Source organism: Tamandua tetradactyla, chromosome 12 (genome assembly GCF_023851605.1).
Source record: "Tamandua tetradactyla isolate mTamTet1 chromosome 12, mTamTet1.pri, whole genome shotgun sequence".
In the NCBI taxonomy this organism is placed as follows: Eukaryota; Metazoa; Chordata; class Mammalia; order Pilosa; family Myrmecophagidae; genus Tamandua; species Tamandua tetradactyla.
In genome coordinates this window covers 25556225-25576721 of record NC_135338.1, presented here as the reverse complement: position 1 = coordinate 25576721, position 20497 = coordinate 25556225, and the positions used below count along the sequence as shown (strand labels likewise).

The 20497-nt window shown below is 38.4% G+C and overlaps 1 protein-coding gene and 1 non-coding gene across 9 annotated transcripts in view; one reads left to right on the top strand and one right to left on the bottom strand.

Moving 5' to 3' along the window:
• The window catches only part of RAD51B (RAD51 paralog B), an 889743-nt gene that overhangs the window by 802448 nt on the left and 66798 nt on the right, over positions 1–20497 (bottom strand). The window lies entirely within an intron of this gene.
• On the top strand, positions 6491–6597 carry LOC143652903 (U6 spliceosomal RNA). The gene has a single exon (XR_013160949.1). It is a non-coding gene; the product is annotated as a U6 spliceosomal RNA (small nuclear RNA).

Genomic DNA, 20497 nt, shown 5'->3' with positions numbered 1-20497 from the left:
AGACTAGTAGAACATATGGAATAGAAGTGGATGAAAGAGGGAACAAATGGGGCAGATTTGGTTTGAAATGCTGGTGATCAATGAAGGGGAGGGGTGGGGGTGTGGTGTGTGTGATTTTTTTTTTTCTGTTTTAGTTTTATTTTTGTGTTGTCTTTTTATTTCTTTTTCTGAATTGATGCAAATGTTCTGGGAAATGATCATGATAATGAATATGCAGCTGTGAATATATTGTGAATTACTGATTATATATGTAGAATGGAATGAGCATATATTAAGAATGTTTGCATTTCTTTCTTGTAATTTTTTTTAAAAATTAATTTAAAAATCTTAAAAAAAGTTCTGAATGTTTGCATTTGGTGTTTTTTGGTATTTTTAAAAAGTTAAAAAAAAGCTAATGCTCTAACAGCAGAAGGGAAATATAAAAATATGCATAAAAATACATATCCATTACTAAAACTAAAAAAAATAAAACTATCTGTAGTTGTTCTAGTTTGCTAGCTGCCAGAATATTACACACCAGAGATGGATTGGCTTTTGATAAAACAGGCTTTATTTCATTAGTTCTTCAGAGGAAAGGCAGCTAACTTTCAACTGAGGTTCTTTCTTATGCAGGAAGGCACAGGGTGATCTCTGTTGGCCTTCTCTCCAGGCCTCTGGGTTCCAACAACCTTCCCCAGGGTGATTCCTTTCTGCATTTCCAAATCCCTGGGCTGAGCTGCGTGCTTAGATGAGGTATGCTAAGCTGCCTGGGCTATGCTACATTGAGCTCTCTCATTTAAGCACCAGCCAATTAAATCAAACATCATTCATTACAGCAGGCACACCTCCTAGCCAACTTCAGATGTAATCAACAACAGATGATGTTCACATGCTATTGGCTCATGTCCACAGCAATAAAACTAAGCACCTTCACCTAGCCAAGTTGACACCTGAATCTAACTACAACAGTAGTATAATGAAAAACTTGGCTAGTCTTTCAATCTTTGGAATTTCCCAAGACAGGGGTGTGTTTGTTGTTCCTGGTGAGCCCAGGACGACACCTGATAGTTCATATGCTAAAGGAGATGACAGAGTAGGACCAGTCACACCTATAGTCCTAAAGCAGGGTCTGTTCCCACCAGAATGACCAACCAAGTGATTTCACAGTTGGGGCTTTGAACAACATCATGTCAGCCCAACCCTCCCAACCTCTGGGCAAGGGGAACTGCAGATTGAGTTCAACTATGTGGGCACTGATTCCACCAATCATACTTACATAATGAAACCCCATTTAAACTCCGGTCACTCAAAGCTCTGGTGAGCTTTCATGTTTGAGAAGATACATCTTTGTGCCTGCAGGGGGACAGATGATTCCACTTGGAGAGCACACAGGACCGTGTGTTTGAGACCCTCCCAGACCTTACTTTCTGCCTCTCTTCTTTTGACTTCTTTGTATTTGTATCTTTTTACTATAATAAAACTGTACCTGTAAGTATAGTGCTTTCAGTGACTTCTGTAAGTCATTCTAGTGAATTACTGAACCTGAAGGGATGACAGGAACTCCCCAAATTGCAGACAATTGGTCAGAACAGCAGTTGGCCTGGGTCCTAGGACTTGTAATTGGTACCTGAAGGAGAATTTTGATACTGGACTGTCCTTCACCTGTGGAGTCTGGCCTAACTCCAGGTAGTCCGAGTCAGAATTGAATAGAACTGAATTACTATAGTCTTTGCAGTTACTAACTGAACTTCTGTACCCACATAATTGGTATCAGAAGTAGGATTCATTGAAACAACCCTGACTCACTGTAACAGGGGGGTTGGAAAGAGAAAAAATAAGAGGGCAAGGAATGAAAAAAACAATTGATTCATGGATGGCTACCCAGTTACCCATGGTATGAAACTGCTGCTGCACTGTAATCAATTGCTAAAGGTAAAAGCTGACAATGGAATTTAGAAATGGCAGTGAACCCAGATCCCAGAGAGAGCTGGGTTGATAAGTAGTGTCAACCAACTTTTAAAAGTGAAATAACCAGGTATATGGGCAATGGTTAGAATGCCCACATTTCATGCAGGAGACCCAGGTTCGATTCCTGGACCATGTACCCCCCCCAATAAAAAAAGTTAAATAACAATACTTTGGTTATTGTCATCTGTAATAGCTAAAATGTAAGTATAAAAGAGTGCTGGGCAGTGGCAAAGTGGGCAATGGTGGTGCAGTGGCAGAGTTCTCACCTGCCATACCGGAGAACCGGGTTTGGTTCCCGGTGCCTGCCCATGTTGGGGTGGGGGGGAAGGGGTGTTAGGGAAGAGTGCTGGGCATGTCCTGAACTCCGACCAAGCTCATATTTCAGTAGGGCTGAGCTAGGACCATTAGGATCTAGGTTGATCCCAAAGGAAAAACTTAAGCAGGGGCAATTGATAGTGCCTCTTCGACCTCCAGTCACCAAGAGGGTAGTACAAGATAGAGAAGGACAAAATCAAGAAACTACTGAAACTAGAGGGTATAGTGAAAAGGAGTTGTCTCATTTTGAGGATCATTTTCATAACTTCCTAAAGAAATTTTATGAAAATCAGTTATGTAAGTCATGATCTTAGAGGCAGTATCCTTGGTTTTGAATGCTGAAGAGTGGAATGTGCATATTTGGGTTAATGCAGGACCCACAGCTTACTACTGGGCAAGCATGGACGGCTATACATAATCCAGTCATGCAATAGGTCATTCCTGAGGGAACAGCTAAGCTAATAGACAGATTAAAGGCTGTTGTAAGGTTTCTTTCCCTTGAGAAGGGAGATTGTCCTGTTCCTCCTATGAATGCTAAGTAGAATATGCCAGATGAAGCAACTGATGTACTTCATATGCAAGCCTTGCCGGGTTGGCTTTTCATTGATTAGGATAATCATTCACTGACTATGCCGCTTATCCAGGTTATGAAAAACGCTGCGATTAAGAGGGCCTCTTTGGCATGGACACCCCATGTAAAGTTAGTGCTGCAAAATTGAGGAACAGTCTGTGAAGCCTCAACAGATTTGCTACCTCAGCTTCCTTTATAGGTCTTACAGGTACAAAAAAAAAAAAAAAAAAATCAGAGTAATTCTCTACAAGAAAACGGAAAAAGACAGGGGGCACAACATTGGCTCTCTAAAACAGCACACACCTTCATGAATGTATGCTCACATTTAACATGAAGCAGACCAAGGGATAGTGGATCTGGAAAAGAGGAGGTGGGGGAAGGATTCTGACACAACTCTGGTATAACAATACATCTCTTCCTCACATCATCTCAAATTTCTACTTTTTCCTCACATCACTTCAACTTTCCTTTTTCTTACTGATATAGTGGTGTCAGGAACAGGGATGCAACTGCAAATGCTGGAAGCCTGGATGATTCCTAAACAAGAATCTGTAACTAGACTTTTAAATCTTTAATGTTAGATTTCCTAGGTGTCTGGCTGGAAGGTGGTGGTGGGTGGGTTATGTCTTCGCATCTGGAAAAATTGGGATTGACAGTAAATGCTGATGTATTACGGAGACACCAGTCAAGAAAGCCCACTAGTTTTGTACCTATGCAACCCTACCCTATATGAATGTGAGTAGACTGAGGGAGAGCTATGTGCTAGACTAGTATTATTTCCAGCCATCTGGGCCAACACTGTGGCTGAACCTAAAGTTCTTTCCAAAAGAGCAGAAGGTATGGGTAAAAATAAATGGCTAATGGATCTCTCTCTCTAAGCACAACTCTGCAAAGAAATTCATTACACCACCCTCTGCAAGAGACATGATGTCCTTGGGTTAAGGTCTCCCTGGCATATGGGACATGAATTTCAGAGATGAACCTGGCCCTGGCACCATAGGATCAACAATGCCTTCCTGACCAAATAGGGGGAAAGAATTGTAACAAAATAAGGTATCAGTGGCTTAGAGAGTTCAAATAGAGTTGGGAGGCTATTCTGGAGGCTATTCTCATGCAAGCTTCAGCTAGATATTGCTATTTACCATGGTGTGCAAAACCTTAACCAAAACCATTCGTGCCAACTCTAAAGAACACCTAGAGTTCTATCTGAGAGTCTACAAAAGTTCCGTGCACTATGATTATTTTCCAGAAACCAACAACCTCCAGATGGGCTCCTACGCCAGATAAATCCTGACACCCGAAGGTGACAGCCTCTCCAGAACATCAACTAGTTCCATCCCCCATCCCATATTATCAACAGCCCTTTCCAACATGAAAAAGTTAGAATGGGCAGAGCCCAAATACCCCTAAAGATTGAGAGAAAGCTCAAAGGAAAATGAGGAGTTATAACAGAGAAGATAGGATTTAATAACTGAGTATGACTGCTAAATCACTATATTGATATTTCTGTTAGTCTTCAGCGTCTTGGTGCATCTAGAAGAAAAAAACTAAAATTATGGAACTGTAAGCCATACCAAACTCTGAAATCTGTTCTATAACTACTTCTTACAATGTACTTTGAAATTTACTGTGTTCTATATATATTTCACAATAAAAAACATTAAAAAAAATCAATTGTGATTAAAGCAATCATTCTTACAAAAAATTAAACGAGGCTTCCGGGTCAAGATGGCAGCTTAACAACATGCGCATTTTAGTTCGTCCTCCAGAACAACTACTAAATAACCAGAAACAGTACAGAACAGCTCCTGGGGCCACGTCAGTGACCAGACACACAGCATACCCCAGTCTGGACCAGCTGGACCGGTTGCGAGCACCCCCCCAGAACCATGAGTTCACAAAGCTGCAGTGGCCAGCACCCCTCCCCCACAGGCCGCTTCCCAGAGGGGAAAGGAAAGGACTTTACCAGCAGCAGGGACTGGGCACAATCAAATGCCAATTTTGGAATTAATTAACAAATCTGACTACTAAAAATAGGCCCCCAGCTTAGGTGAACCTGATCAAAGCGGAGGTTGTTCATTTTTGCCCCGGCGCCAAGGGGGCAGGACTGACAGAAAAAGGGGAAAAAAAAAAAAAAGAAGGAAACAGAGGTTTTTATGGCTGTGTATCTACAAAGGCTTGACTGCCTCTGGATACAGTGGCAGGACTTTTCAGGCTGCAACTGCCCCAGGCATAGGCAGAAGTGAGCTCTTTTGGGGGCTTATCTGGAGCCTGTGCCTTCCCCAGGGGAGGGGTGAAGCCCCACCCAGGTAGAATCCCTCCATCAAGGAATTCAGACACCAGGGCTTGGTAATTTGAAGCCATTAAAACCAGCCTACAACCTCTCCTCTGTCTCCAACATACCCCCAGCCAAAGTTAAAGGTACCGCATCATCTTATGCTGGTGGTACCTGCAGTCAGACAAGCGCCACATACTGGGCAGGATAAGAAAAATAGAGTCCAGAGACTTCACAGAAAAGTCTTTCAACCTGCTGGGTCTCATGCTCAGGGAAAACCGACGCAGGTGACTCTTTCCTCCTGATAGGAGGCCAGTTTGGTCTGGGAAAATCTGGCTGGGGTCTATAATATCTAAGTAGACCCTCCTAAATGTGTGTGGGGGGAAGGCACCACACAAGCAGGGCAAGAAACAAGAAAACAAGAACTGAAAAATTCTCCTCTGTTAAACAAAACTTAGGCTAAAGGTCCAGATAAAGCTGAACGGAATGTCAAAGAACAGACAGACAACAAATTTACCCAGCAAGAAAACCCTAGATAAAAGAAGTGAAAGCAATCTCCAGAATAAACTAATTAAGGTAATTAAATGCCTAGATGCCAACAAAAAACAAAAAATCACACTAAGAAAATTGAAGATATGGCCCAGTCAAAGGAACAAACCAACAATTCAAATGACATACAGGAGCTGAAACAATTAATTCAGAATGTACGAACAGACATGGAAAACCTCATCAAAAACCAAATCAATGAATTCAGGAAGGATATAAAGAAGGCAAAGAAAGAACAAAAAGAAGAAATTGAAAGTCTGAAAAAACAAATCACAGAACTTATAGGAATGAAAGACACAGTAGAAGAGATGAAAAAAAACAATGGAAACCTACAATGGTAGATTTCGAGAGACAGAACATAGGATTTCTGAACTGGAGGACAGAACATCTGAAATCCAACAAGAAACAGAAAGTATAGGGAAAAAAATGGAAAAATATGAGCAGGGACTCAGGGAATTGAAAGACAATATGAAGCACACGAATATACATGTTGTGGATGTCTCAGAAGGAAAAGAGAAGGGAAAAGGAGGAGAAAAACTAATGGAGGAAATTATCACTGAAAATTTCCCAACTCTTATGAAAGACTTAAAATTACAGATCCAAGAAGTGCAGAGTACCCCAAAGAGAATAGATCTAAATAGACATACTCCAAGACATTTAATAATCAGAATGTCAGAGGTCAAAGAGAAAGAGAGGATCTTGAAAGCAGCAAGAGAGAAGCAATCCATCACATACAAGGGAAGCCCAATAAGACTATGCGCAAATCTCTCAGCAGAAACCATGGAGGCAAGAAGACAGTGGGATAATACATTTAAATTATTAAAAGAGAAAAACTGGTGCTCGCTTCGGCAGCACATATACTAAAATTGGAACGATACAGAGAAGATTAGCATGGCCCCTGCGCAAGGATGACACGCAAATTCGTGAAGCGTTCCATATTTTTCTTAAGGGCAAAGACACAAACAGACATTTGCACACCAATGTTTATAGCAGCGTTATTTACAATTGCAAAGAGATGGAAACAGCCAAAATGTCCATCAACAGATGAGTGGCTAAACAAACTGTGGTATATACATACGATGGAATATTATGCAGCTTTAAGACAGGATAAACTTATGAAGTACGCAATAACATGGATGGACCTAGAGAACATTATGCTGAGTGAGTCCAGCCAAAAACTAAAGGACAAATACTGTATGGTCCCACTGATGTGAACGGACATTCGAGAATAAACTTGGAATATGTCACTGGTAACAGAGTCCAGCAGGAGTTAGAAACAGGGTAAGATAATGGGTAATTGGAGCTGAAGGGATACAGACTGTGCAACAGGACTAGATACAAAAACTCAAAAATGGACAGCACAATAATACCTAATTGTAAAGTAATCATGTTAAAACACTGAATGAAACTGCATCTGAGCTATAGGGTTTTGTTTGTTTGTTTGTTTGTTTGTTTGTTTTACTATTATTATTACTTTTATTTCTTTTCTCTATATTAACACTCTATATCTTTTTCTGTTGTGTTGCTAGTTCTTCTAAACCGATGCAAATGTACTAAGAAATGATGATCATACATCTATGTGATGATGTTGAGAATTGCTGATTGCATGTGTAGAGTGGTGTGATTTCTAAATGTTGGGTTAATTTCTTTTTTTCCGTTAATTAATAAAAAAAAAAGTGGTAGGAAATCAATGATGCAAATGTTCAAAAAAATGATCATGGTGATGAATACACAACTATGTGATATATTATGAGCCACTGATTGTACAGCATGCATGGAATGTTTATATGTCAAGAATGTTTGTACATTTGTATGTTAAGTTTTTACAATAAAAATATTAAAAAAAAGAATTACTGATTGCATATGTAGAATGGAATGATCTCTAAATGTTGGGTTAATTTCTTTTTTTTTCTTTAATTAATAAAAAATAATAATAAAAATTTTTTTTTTAATTTTTAAAAAATTAAAAAAAAAAAAAAGAGAAAAACTGCCAACCAAGGATTCTATATCCAGCAAAATTGTCCTTCAAAAATGAGGGAGAAATTAAAACATTTTCAGACAAAAAAATCACTGAGAGAATTTGTGACCAAGAGACCAGCTCTGCAAGAAATACTAAAGGGAACACTAGAGACAGATACGAAGACAGAAGAGAGAAGTGCGGAGAAGAGTGTAGAAAGGAAGACTATGAGTAAAGGTAAAAAGAAGGAAAATTAGATGTGACATATAAAATCCAGAAGGCAAAATAGTGGAAGAAAGTACTACCCATGCAGTAATAACACTGAATGTTAATGGATTAAACTCTCCAATCAAAAGACATAGTCTGGCAGAATGGATTAAAAAACAGGACCCATCTATATGCTGTCTCTACTCAAAGGACACGAGGCCAAGGACACAAACAGACATTTACACACCAATGTTTATAGCAGCATTATTAACAATTACCAAGAGATGGAAACAGCCAAAATGTCCATCAATAGACAGTTGGCTAAACAAACTGTGACATTTACATAAGATGGAATATTATGCAGCTGTAAGACAGAATAAAGTTATGAAGTATGTAACAACATGAATGGACCTTAAGGACATTACGCTGAGTGTGATTAGCCAGAAACAAAAGGACAAATACTGTATGGTCTCACTGATATGAACGGACATTAGTGAATAAACTTGGAATATTTCCTTGGTAACAGAGACCATCAGGAGATAGAAATAGGGTGAGATACTGGGTAATTGGAGCTGAAGGGATACAGATTGTGCAACAGGACTGAATATAAAAACTCAGAAATGGACAGCACAATATTACCTAACTGTAATACAATTATGTTAAAACACTGAATGAAGCTGCATATGAGAGTGATAGAGGGAGGAGGGCTGGGGCATAAATGAAATCACAAAGAAAGATAGACGATAAAGATTGAGATGGTGTAATCTAGGAATGCCTACAGTATATAATGGTAGTGACTAAATGTACAAATTTAAAAAATGTTTTTGCATGAGGAAGAACAAAAGAATGTCATTACTGCAGTGTGCTGAAAATAGATGGTAATTAATATTTTAAAATTTCAACTAATGTGTGAGACTAACGCAAAAAACTGTTTATTTGGTACAAATCTATACTTTGACTAGTGCATCTCCTAATATAACTTATGTAGATAGTTGATTGAACACCTTAAGTACATGGAACTTTGTATAGGAAAAAAAAAAAAAAGAGTTAATGGGCAAAACTGGGTGTGGGGATATGGAACTCATACTTTTCCTATAAATTAAAAACTCTTCTAATATTAGAAAAAAAAATTAAATGACTAATGGAGAAGGTAATTAATAGCTGAGTATAAAGGAATGAATAAATGGGTTATGAGAGCCAATATTATATGAATGCCTTGAGAAGTTAAAAGCAAGTGGATATTATCTCTTAGACTGAAAGGGTGAAGTCATATTACTAAGACCACTCCACTTATGAACTTGACAAGATTGAATGGAAATCTGCAAACCTGAGAGATCTCACCTTGGGAAAAATTTTGGCTATGCAATATGATGATGGACTGAACTGATTATTAAAAACTGAATGTTTTAGTTTGCTAAGGCTAACAGAATGCAATATTCCTGAGCTGCATTGGCTTTTATACAGGGGATTTACTTAGTTACAAAATTACTAATTTGGGAAAGTACACAGTGACACCTGCTGGATTTCTCTCCGCTTCTGGATTTAAACAGCTTTTCCCTGAGATGGTTCCTTTCTGAGTTCCCAAATGTCTGGATCTAAGCAAGCTCTGAGCTCTGAGCTGCACTGTGATGGGCTTTGATGAGCTCTGCTGGGCTGTACTGAGCTACATCTCTTTCTTCTGACCCCTCCTTCTAAGCCTCACTCATTACAGAAGACAGTTTCCTTAGCTGACCGCAGATGTAATCATACTGACGTAATCATATTTCACATGTAATCATATTTCACATGCTGATGATTTACGTTCTCAGCAACAGAACAACTGTGCACCATCACCTGCCCAAGGTGATACCTAAACATAACTACTACAGAGTCCACCCGTTGTCAACTTGGCAAGTATGCACATTACTTTAAACCATACTTAATCCCTAAATAGAAAACAATAACAGACATCTTTTTTTCCTAACAATGCTCATCTGTCCTGCAGACAACACACTAAATCTTTCCATATACAAAATCCAATCATTTAATCACAATATCACATAGCCTTAAATCATTTCAGTAGAAATACAAATATAATACCAACTCAAAAATTGTAGAAAATCTCATCAAAGTCAGTTACAGGCATAATCTGTCTTAAGGCAAAATTCTCCTCTGATTGTGGACCTGTGAACTTAGAGCAAGTTGCCTGCTCCCAATGTACAAAGAAGGAATAGCCATAGGATAAATGATCCCATTGCCATAGGGAGAATTTGGAAGGAAAACAGGGGTCAGCAGACCTAAACGAGTCCAAAAACGTTTAGGGAAAACTCCATTAGATTTCAAAGTCACAGAGTCATTCATCCTCGGGGCTTTAGAAAGCAGCAATTCCAGCCTTTTCAAGGATCTACCCACAGTCCTGATCTTTCCAAACACTGGGTGAAGGGCTGCAATACTGGAGAATGCTGGGGAGACTACCTTTTTCTCGGTCCCACCCTCCTCAAGCATCTGGATGGCACCAGATTCTCTGCCAACCCTGGGACATACACTCTAGCCCATTGGAACAATAGGTGGCAACCTGGCTCTCCCCAGTCCCCAGGGAATGTGTTCCAAACTGTCCAAGGCCTGGGGCACCAGAACTCTACCTGAATAGGGCAAACTCACTTCCTCCACAAGCACAGTTGGATCCACTCTCATGGCCCATGGGTTCTTAGCTTCAGATCTTGGCTTCCACAGTTCTGCCTCTGAGGCCATTCTTCCTTCATTCTATCTTTTTCTGTCCCTTTCAGTCCAGAATGGTAGTGGTTCCATTTATACAGATCTTGCAAAAAATCTGTTGACTTGACATGTAGCATACAGGCATCAAAACCATGAGACAACAGGACTCTCCACAAATTCTTTCTGGATAACTCCATCTCCAATCTCAGCTTGTGCTGAAATCACTGTTTCCATGTTTGGTTAAATCCACACATGGAGCACTTATTCTCTATTCTCTGGGGGCTCACTTTCTGGAAGCCCAGAATTTTCCAGACAATCCATTTCAGGTTTCTTTGTATGCAAAAGTTCAGTCCTCAGCCTATCCTTTTTTGTCACATTTTACTATATGCTGCAAGGAGAAACCAGGCTGCATCCTCCACATTTTAGCTTGGAAATTTCCCCAGCCAAGTATCCCAGATCGTCACATTCAAATTCTCCCTTCCATATAGGAATCAACCTTGTCAACTTTCTGCCACTTCAAAACAAGGGTCTCCCGCCTTCCAAACTGCAACAACACATATCTCTAAGGCTTCAAAGGAAGTTTCTTTAGAGTCCATACGTCTATCAATAGTTTCTTCAAAGCAATCTAGGCTTTCTCTATCAAGCTCCTCAAAATTCTTCCAGAATCCTCCCCTTATCCATTTAAAAAGCTGTTCCAGCATGTTTGGTATTTGCAAGGGCAGCAGCACCTCACTCCTCTGATATCAAAATCTGTTTTAGTTTGCTATGGTTTGGCTTTCATAAAGGGGATTTATTTAGTTACAAACTTACTAATTTGGGAAGGCAAAAGGCAACAGCAGGTTCTCTCCCAGAGGTTCAAACAGCTTTCCCCAGGGTGTTTCCTTTCTGAATCTCCAAACATCTGGGTCTGAGCTGACTCTGAGTTCTTAGCTGCACTGTTACTTGAGAACTTAGCTGAGTTCTTGGCTGCGCTGAGCACTGCTGGGCTGTACTGAGCTGTTTCTTTCTTCTGTTGTCTCCTTTTAACCCTCACTCATTGTGGGAAGGCACTCCCTTTAGCCCACCACAGATGTAATCAGCCATAGATGAATTTCACATGCTGATGATTTAAGTTCATAGAAAAAGAACAACTAGGCACCATCATCTGGCCAAGCTGATACTTGAACCTAACTTCTACACTGAATGAGATAAAGAAACTATGGTCAAACTGCAAAAAAAAAAAGAACATCCCAATCAGGAACAAGACAAGGATGTCCACTATCACCACTATTATTCAACATTGTGTTGGAAGTTCTAGCCAGAGCAATTAGGCAAGAAAAAGAAATACAAGGCATCAAAATTGGAAAGGAAGAAGTAAAACTATCACTGTTTGCAGACGATATGATACTATATGTAGAAAACCCAGAAAAATCCACAACAAAATTACTAGAGCTAATAAATGAGTACAGCAAAGTAGCAGGCTACAAGATCAACATTCAAAAATCTGTAGCTTTTCTATACACTAGTAATGAACAAGCTGAGGCGGAAATCAAGAAACGAATTCCATTTACAATCGCAACTAAAAGAATAAAATACCTAGGAATAAATTTAACCAAAGAGACAAAAAACCTATATAAAGAAAACTACAAAAAACTGTTAAAAGAAATCACAGAAGACCTAAATAGATGGAAGGGCATACCGTGTTCATGGATTGGAAGACTAAATATAGTTAAGATGTCAATCCTACCTAAATTGATTTACAGATTCAATGCAATACCAATCAAAATCCCAACAACTTATTTTTCAGAAATAGAAAAACCAATAAGCAAATTTATCTGGAAGGGCAGGGTGCCCCGAATTGCCAAAAACATCTTGAGGAAAAAAAACGAAGCTGGAGGTCTCGCACTGCCTGACTTTAAGGCATATTATGAAGCCACAGTGGTCAAAACAGCATGGTATTGGCATAAAGATAGATATATCGACCAATGGAATCGAATAGAGTGCTCAGATATAGACCCTCTCATCTATGGACATTTGATCTTTGATAAGGCAGTCAAGCCAACTCACCTGGGACAGAACAGTCTCTTCAATAAATGGTGCCTAGAGAACTGGATATCCATATGCAAAAGAATGAAAGAAGACCCATCTCTCACACCCTATACAAAAGTTAACTCAAAATGGATCAAAGATCTAAACATTAGGTATAAGACCATAAAACAGTTAGAGGAAAATGTTGGGAGATATCTTATGGATCTTACAACTGGAGGTGGTTTTATGGACCTTAAACCTAAAGCAAGAACACTGAAGAAGGAAATAAATAAATGGGAGCTCCTCAAAATTAAACACTTTTGTGCATCAGAGAACTTCATCAAGAAAGTAGAAAGACAGCCTACACAATGGGAGACAATATTTGGAAATGACATATCAGATAAAGGTCTAGTATCCAGAATTTATAAAGAGATTATTCAACTCAACAACAAAAAGACAGCCAACCCAATTACAAAATGGGAAAAAGACTTAAACAGACACCTACCAGAAGAAGAAATACGGATGGCCAAGAGGCACATGAAGAGATGCTCAATGTCCCTGGCCATTAGAGAAATGCAAATCAAAACCACAATGAGATGTCATCTCACACCCACCAGAATGGCCATTATCAACAAAACAGAAAATGACAAGTGCTGGAGAGGATGCGGAGAGGGGGGCACACTTATCCACTGTTGGTGGGAATGTCAAAGGGTGCAGCCACTGTGGAAGGCAGTTTGGCGGTTCCTCAAAAAGCTGAATATAGAATTGCCATACGACCCAGCAATACCATTGCTGGGTATCTACTCAAAGGACTTAAGGGCAAAGACACAAACGGACATTTGCACGCCGATGTTTATGGCAGCGTTGTTTACAATTGCAAAGAGATGGAAACAGCCAAAATCTCCATCAGCAGAAGAGTGGCTAAACAAACTGTGGTATATACATACGATGGAATATTATGCAGCTTTAAGACAAGATAAACTTATGAACCATGTAATAACATGGATGGACCTAGAGAATATTATGCTGAGTGAATCCAGCCAAAAACTAAAGGACAAATACTGTATGGTCCCACTGATGTGAACGGACATTCGAGAATAAACTTGAAATATGTCATTGGTAACAGAGTTCAGCAGGAGTTAGAAACAGGGTAAGATAATGGGTAATTGAAGCTGAAGGGATACAGACTGTGCAACAGGACTAGATACAAAAACTCAAAAATGGACAGCACAATAATACCTAATTGTAAAGTAATCATGTTAAAATACTGAATGAAGCTGCGTCTGAGCTATAGGGTTTTTTTTGTTTTTGTTTGCTTGTTGGTTTGTTTGTTGTTGTTGTTTTTTACTATTACTACTACTTTTATTTCTTTTCTTTATATTAACATTTTATATCTCTTTCTGTTGTGTTGCTAGTTCCTCTAAACCGAAGCAAATGTACTAAGAAACAATGATCATGCATCTATGTGATGATGTTAAGAATTACTGAGTGCATATGTAGAATGGTATGATTTCTAAATGTTGTGTTAATTTCTTTGTTTTTTTTCTTTCCGTTAAAAAAAAAAAAAAAAAAAAAGAACATCCCAAAGAACAAAACAAGAAACATCTAAAACCGTTTTGATTTCAATCGTATCTCCTGCTTTACATCCTTCCTTCCCTTCCTGGATTTTTTCATTTCTCCAGAACTGTCTCAAAATGCCTTCATAATATCTATTCTAAACCTCAGAATTATCCTTTGTATACATCAGAAAATCCTCCACTCTTAGGGGTATGATATCAATTTGCTACCCAAAAAGGAAAGCAGTAGAATTGAAAAAAAAATCAGATTAACAACTCGAACAAACACGAGTATTTTAAAGAAACTGAAATACAAGTTCCTTAGTATACCCCAGAGTATGACACCATGTGGCAGACATTTTGGGTTGAGTGAAATGATGCAATATCAAACATCATAATTTTATAATAAGTTAAATTATTCCAAGAAAGAAAACAGTCATGTCTAATAACACTCAATGCCAAGCTTACTTTTTTAAACATATATTGTCTTGATTCAACATTCTCCCAGTTACTGCAACCCTTTAACTGTTTTCTAATATTCTAAGGAAGATGGCTGCTGTTGTTTGCTAGCTGCCAGAATGCAAAACACCAGAGACGGATTAGCTTTTAATAAAAGGGGATTTATTTCGTTAGTTCTTCAGAAGAAAGGCAGCTAACTTTCAACTGAGGTTCTTCCTTATGTGGGAAGGCACAGGACAATCTCTACTGGCCTTCTCTCCAGGCCTCTGGGTTCCAACAACTTTCCCCGGGGTGACTCCTTTCTGAATCTCCAAAGGCCTGGGTTGAGCTGCGAGTGCTGAGATGAGGTATGATGAGCTGCTTGGGCTGTGCTAGGTTAAGCTCTCTCATTTAAGCACCAGCCAATTAAATCAAACATCATTCACTGAAGCAGGCACGCTTCCTAGCTGATTGCAGATGTAATCAGCAACAGGTGAGGTTCACACACCATTGGTTCACGTCCACAGCAACAGATCTAGACACCTTCACCTGGCCAAGTTGACAACTGAATCTAACTACCACAATGGCTCTGCCAGATTATTTTTTAGCTATTCAAAGAGTCTATGGGGAAATGGCATCCTAGAAAGTGTTATGCTACCATCTTGGTTAGCATTGATATGGTTTGTTGTGGGGTTTTTTTTTTTTGTATGCTGTATGGCAGGGGTTACATTTCATTCTTTTTCATGTGAGTATCCATTATTGCAGCACCATTTGTTAAATTTTTTGTTGTTGTTTTTTGTGTCTCTTTGCTTGCTTGTTTTTTCCTTTGAGGAAGTGCATGGGCCAGGAATTGAATCCAGGTCTCCTGCATGGCAGGCGAGAAATCTACCACTGAACTACCCTTTAATATGGTTTTAAATTCACATTACAAATACCTTTAAACCAACTAATGTTCATCAAATTATGGTATAGCATCAAATAATACCTGTAACTATCTGATAAGTCTATTAAAATACTCTCTTTTCCAACTACATATCTGTGTGATATCAGATCTCCTTCACATATTTCAACTAAAACAACATATTACAACAGGTTGAATACAGAAGCAGATATGAAGATCCACTGTCTTAAGTTAGACATTAAAGAGATTTGCAAACATGTAAAACATGCCACTCATCACATTTTTTTTTTTTTAGTTTTGGAAAACAGTTATTTTCTATTAAAAAATATGAGTAATGATCAGTTTGTGTCAATGTAACTAGGCTACATTCCCCAGTAATTCAATTAAACACTTATCATGGTGTTTCTATGGAGGCATTTTATAGATATGATTAAGGTCTATAATGGGTTTACTTTAAGTAAGGGAAATTATTCTGGATATTCTGGGTGAGCCTGATATAATCAGTTGAAAGACCAGAAATGAGGTGGCTCTGAAAAAGAAGAAATTCCACCTGTGGACAGTAGTTCCTGCCTTCCTTGATAGACTGTCTTACAGAATGCAGTCTTGCTGATAACTGTAGTAAGCTAATTCCTTCCAATAAATCTCTTTATATATATATATATATCCTATTGGTTCTGTTTCCCTGGTATAACCGTGACTAATACAATACATAACATGTAATGGATCTATTATTATGTTTTTAATTAATTAATCATAATTTTTTAAAATTATGAGTTTAGGGGGTCTGAGAACAAAACTTGCAAAACTATACCTATAAAGAATAAGACTGAATTATTCTTTAAATTAAAGAGTTTCGGGGGTCTGAGAACAAAGCTTGCAAAACTATACCTATAAAGAATAAGACTGAAAGATGTGACTATAAAAAATCTCATATATAAAAAAGATAGCACAACCAAAGATAAAAGTTAAATGGCAGACTGTAAAAAAATCTATATAATGGGTTTTTCATAAGGAAAACACACAAGAGAAAAAAGGCAAACTGTATTTCTAGATAATTTACCAAAGAATTATATATGCACAATCAACACATGAAAAGATGTTGGCCCTCAATAGTTAAAACAATGAAATGTCACTTTTTCCCCATAAGTACTACAAAATTTAGAAAGACTAAAAAACATAAAGAGCTGATGAAAGTGGGCTCTTAAAATACTGTTGGTAGGATTATAAAAGTATACCTTATTTCTGGAGGGGAATATGGCAGTTTATAACAAAATTTAAAATAAACGTATTCTTGATGGGATCCTCACGGATTAAAGACAACAAGGAAAACAAAACTATAAACGTACTAGCAAAACCTCAGGAGAATATCTTTGAGACATAAAAGTGGTGATAAAAGAACCAACACAGTAATGCAATAAGTTCAAAGTAAGAATTTCTCTTCAACAAAGGACATCATAAATAAAGATGACAGTTAACAGTCCAGGGAAAAAAAAGATATGTGCAGTGCATAAAACTGACAGAATTAATATCTAGACAATATAATAAAAACTCCTGCAAATCAAAAAGAAAAAGACTGGAAACCCAATGGAAAATGTGGCACAGCTGAATTCACAGAGTAAAATGCCGAAATGACTAGCAGAATAGGTGCTGTTGAATGAATGAAAACACTACTTGGATCTTTTCTCAGAGTTAATCATTTTTTCCAAACATAGTTTAGTTCAAAGAGGACTTAAGTTCATACCTCAGTGTAACCACTTACTAGACATGGGTTAATCACATGATTTCTGAACCCCAGTTTTCTTTAGTTCTAAAATGGAAAAATAATACATGCTTTACTTAATTTCTTTAATGCACTCCTCTGTTTTCATAGTATAAAATAGTACAGCTAACTACAATAAGTGCCAATTATCTCATGGTGAAATATATCCTAATCAAATATAAAGTAAATATTGTTTTCTAGAAGTGGTTCTCAACCCTATCAGTCTCAACAACCCTCACATTACAGGATGTCCAGCAGCCCTGGACCCCACCTCTTTAATACTATAAGAACCATTTATTAAACCATTTATTGTTTACCTATCTCCCCTACAAATTTCTGAAGCATTAAGGGGAAAAGCTACTTGTCTTCCTTACCTAACTGAGAATCAATTTGTTTTTACTCAAGTATTTTTTTTCTAACATTAAATTACATTTTTAAAATATTTTTAAAGAAATGAAAAATGCCACAAACTGCTATTTGTCACAAAGTCATACACCATAAAGCAAAATACAACCAACTGAATTTATCCATGTTTCCCCATAATCCAATGTGACTTTCAGATGTTCTTCCATATAGTTTATTCTAGTTCACTGTCATGCTCAGGTTCATGTGTCAACTTGGCCAAGTTGTGGTACCTGTTTGTCTGATTGGGCAAGTGCTGGCCTCTCTGTTGCAATGATGACTGTGCTGGTTTGAAAGGAAGCATGCCCCCTAAGAAAAGCCATGTTTTAATACAAATCCCATTTCATAAAGGCAAAATAATCTCTATTCAATACTGTATGTTTGAAACTGTAATGAGATCACCACCCTGGTTGATGTGATTTAGTCAAGAATGGTTGTTAAACTGGATTAGGGGATGACATGTCTCCACCCATTTGAATGGGTCTTGATTGGATTACTGGAGTCCTACAAAAGAGGAAATATTTTGGAGAAAGAGATTCAGAGAGAGCAGAGAATGCTGCAGCACCACGAAGTAGAGAGTCCATTAGCCAGCGACCCTTGGAGATGAAGAAGGAAAATGCCTCCCGGGGAGCTTCATGAAACAGGAAGCCAGGAGAGAAAGTGGAGATGATGCCTTGCTTGCCATATGCCCTTCCAGCAGAGAAAGAAACTGTGACTGTGTTCACCATGTGCCTTTCCAGATGAGAGAGAAACCCGGAACTTCATTGGCCTTCTTGAACCAAGGTGTCTTTCCCTGGATGCCTTTGATTGGTCATTTCTATAGACTTGTTTTAATTGGACATTTTCTCAGCCTTAGAACTGTAAACTAGCAACTCATTAAATTCCCCTTGTTAAAAGCCATTCTGTTTCTGGTATATTGCATTCCAGCAGCTAGCAAACTAGAACAATGACATTTCATAGAATTAGATCATGATCACATGAGCTGCATCCACAGCTGATTCCATTTGTAATCAGCCAAAGGGGAGTGTCTTCTGCAATGAGTGATGCTTAATCTAATCATGGGAAGCCTTTTAAGAAGGATTCAGAAGAGACAGGCTCTATTCCTGCTTCCGCTGGTGAGCCTCTCCAGTGAAGTTTGTCCAGATCCTCCATCAGAGTCGTCGGCTTCACAGCCTGCCTTGCAGATTTTGGATCTACATTCCCGTGGTCATGTGAGACACTTTTATAAATTTTACATTTTTGCGAGTGTTCCCTGTTGATTCTGTTTCTCTAGAGAACCCTAATTAATGCATTCATTAATGCAGATTAGGGAAAACTGATTTATAATGAGCTGTTTTCAACTTTAAAATTACCTTCTATAAGCTTAGACCACCTATAGGTATGCCTAAGAGTTACTTCTAGAGGATCTCTCTTGTTGCTCAGATGTGGCCTCAGTCTCTCTAAGCCCAACTCTGCAAGTGAAATCATTGTCCTCGACCCTACGTGGGACATCCACATTCAAGGGTGAAAGTCTCCCTGGCAATGTGGGAGATGACTCCCAAGGATGAGTCCAGATCTGGCACCATCAACAATTACATCCTGACAAAAACATGGAAAAGAAGTATAATTAATAACGTATCAGTGGCAGAGACAGTTCAAATAGAACTGAGAGGCTACTCTGGAGGTTGCTCTTATGCAAGCTTCAGGTAGACCTTGCTACCTATCACAACCTGCCAAGCCCCAACCAGGACCATTCCAGTCAATTCTAAAGAACACCTAGGGCAATATATAAGATTCCACAAGGGTTCCATGCACTAGAGTAACTTTCCAGAAACCTACCACCTCCAGATGGGTCCCTGGTCCAGATAAGTCCTGAAACCTAGCCCAGCCTCTCCAGAACATCAGATAACTCCATCTCCCTACTCCATATTAGTGACAGACCCTTCCAATATCAATTTAGAATTGCCATAGCCCAAATAACCCCAGTGAGAGGTATGGAAAGATCAGAGGTGATGGTGGAGTTATACGTAGAAGATAGGATTTAACAAATGAATATGAATGCTGAATCATTACATTGATATCTCTTTTAGTCTCCAGTATTTTAGAGCAGTTAGAAGTAAAAACCTAAAATTGTGGAATTGTAACCCATGTCAAACTCTGAAATATGTTCTACAACTAACTGTGATACTGTGCTTTGAAATTTATGGCTTTTTTGTATATATGTTATTTTTCACAAAAAAAAAGAAAGAAAAAAGTCAATTGTGATGATAAAAAAAATATTTAAGCCCTCTAGCCTCCTATATTCTGGAGCAACTAGAAGGAAAAATATGAGAGGATCGTATGGTAGCCCATGACAAACTCTGGGATCTGTCCTGTAACCACTTGTTGACGAGTACTTTGAAAACTATTGCTTTTTTATTTCTTTGCTTTGTATATATGTTATACTATACAACAAAAAAAGTTAAGTCAATTGTGATGATAATAAAGTGTCTATTCCTTCTAGCCTCCTATATTCTGGAGCAGCTAGAAGGAAAAATCTAAAATGATGGTATGGTAGCCTATGACAAACTCTGGGATCTGTCCTGTAACTACTTGTTGAAGAGTGCTTTGAAAATATTGGTTTTTTCTTACTTTGCTTTGTATGTACATTATATTACACAGTAAAAATTTTAAAAAGTAAAAAAAATAAAAGAGGGAACCATTTTGATAAAACTTTAGAGCCACTAGAGCAAACAGATCCCACACATCCAGAGACCTTTGGAGATGAAGAAAGAATGAAGAAATGAAGAAAGAAAACACCCTCAGAAAAGCTGTTGGAGAAGTCTGGAGAGAAAGCCAGCTGACATTGCCATGTGCCTTTCCAGTTGAGAGAGAAACCCTGAACATCATTGGCCTTCTTAAACCAAGGTATCTCTCCCTGGATGCCTTAATTTGGACACTCTT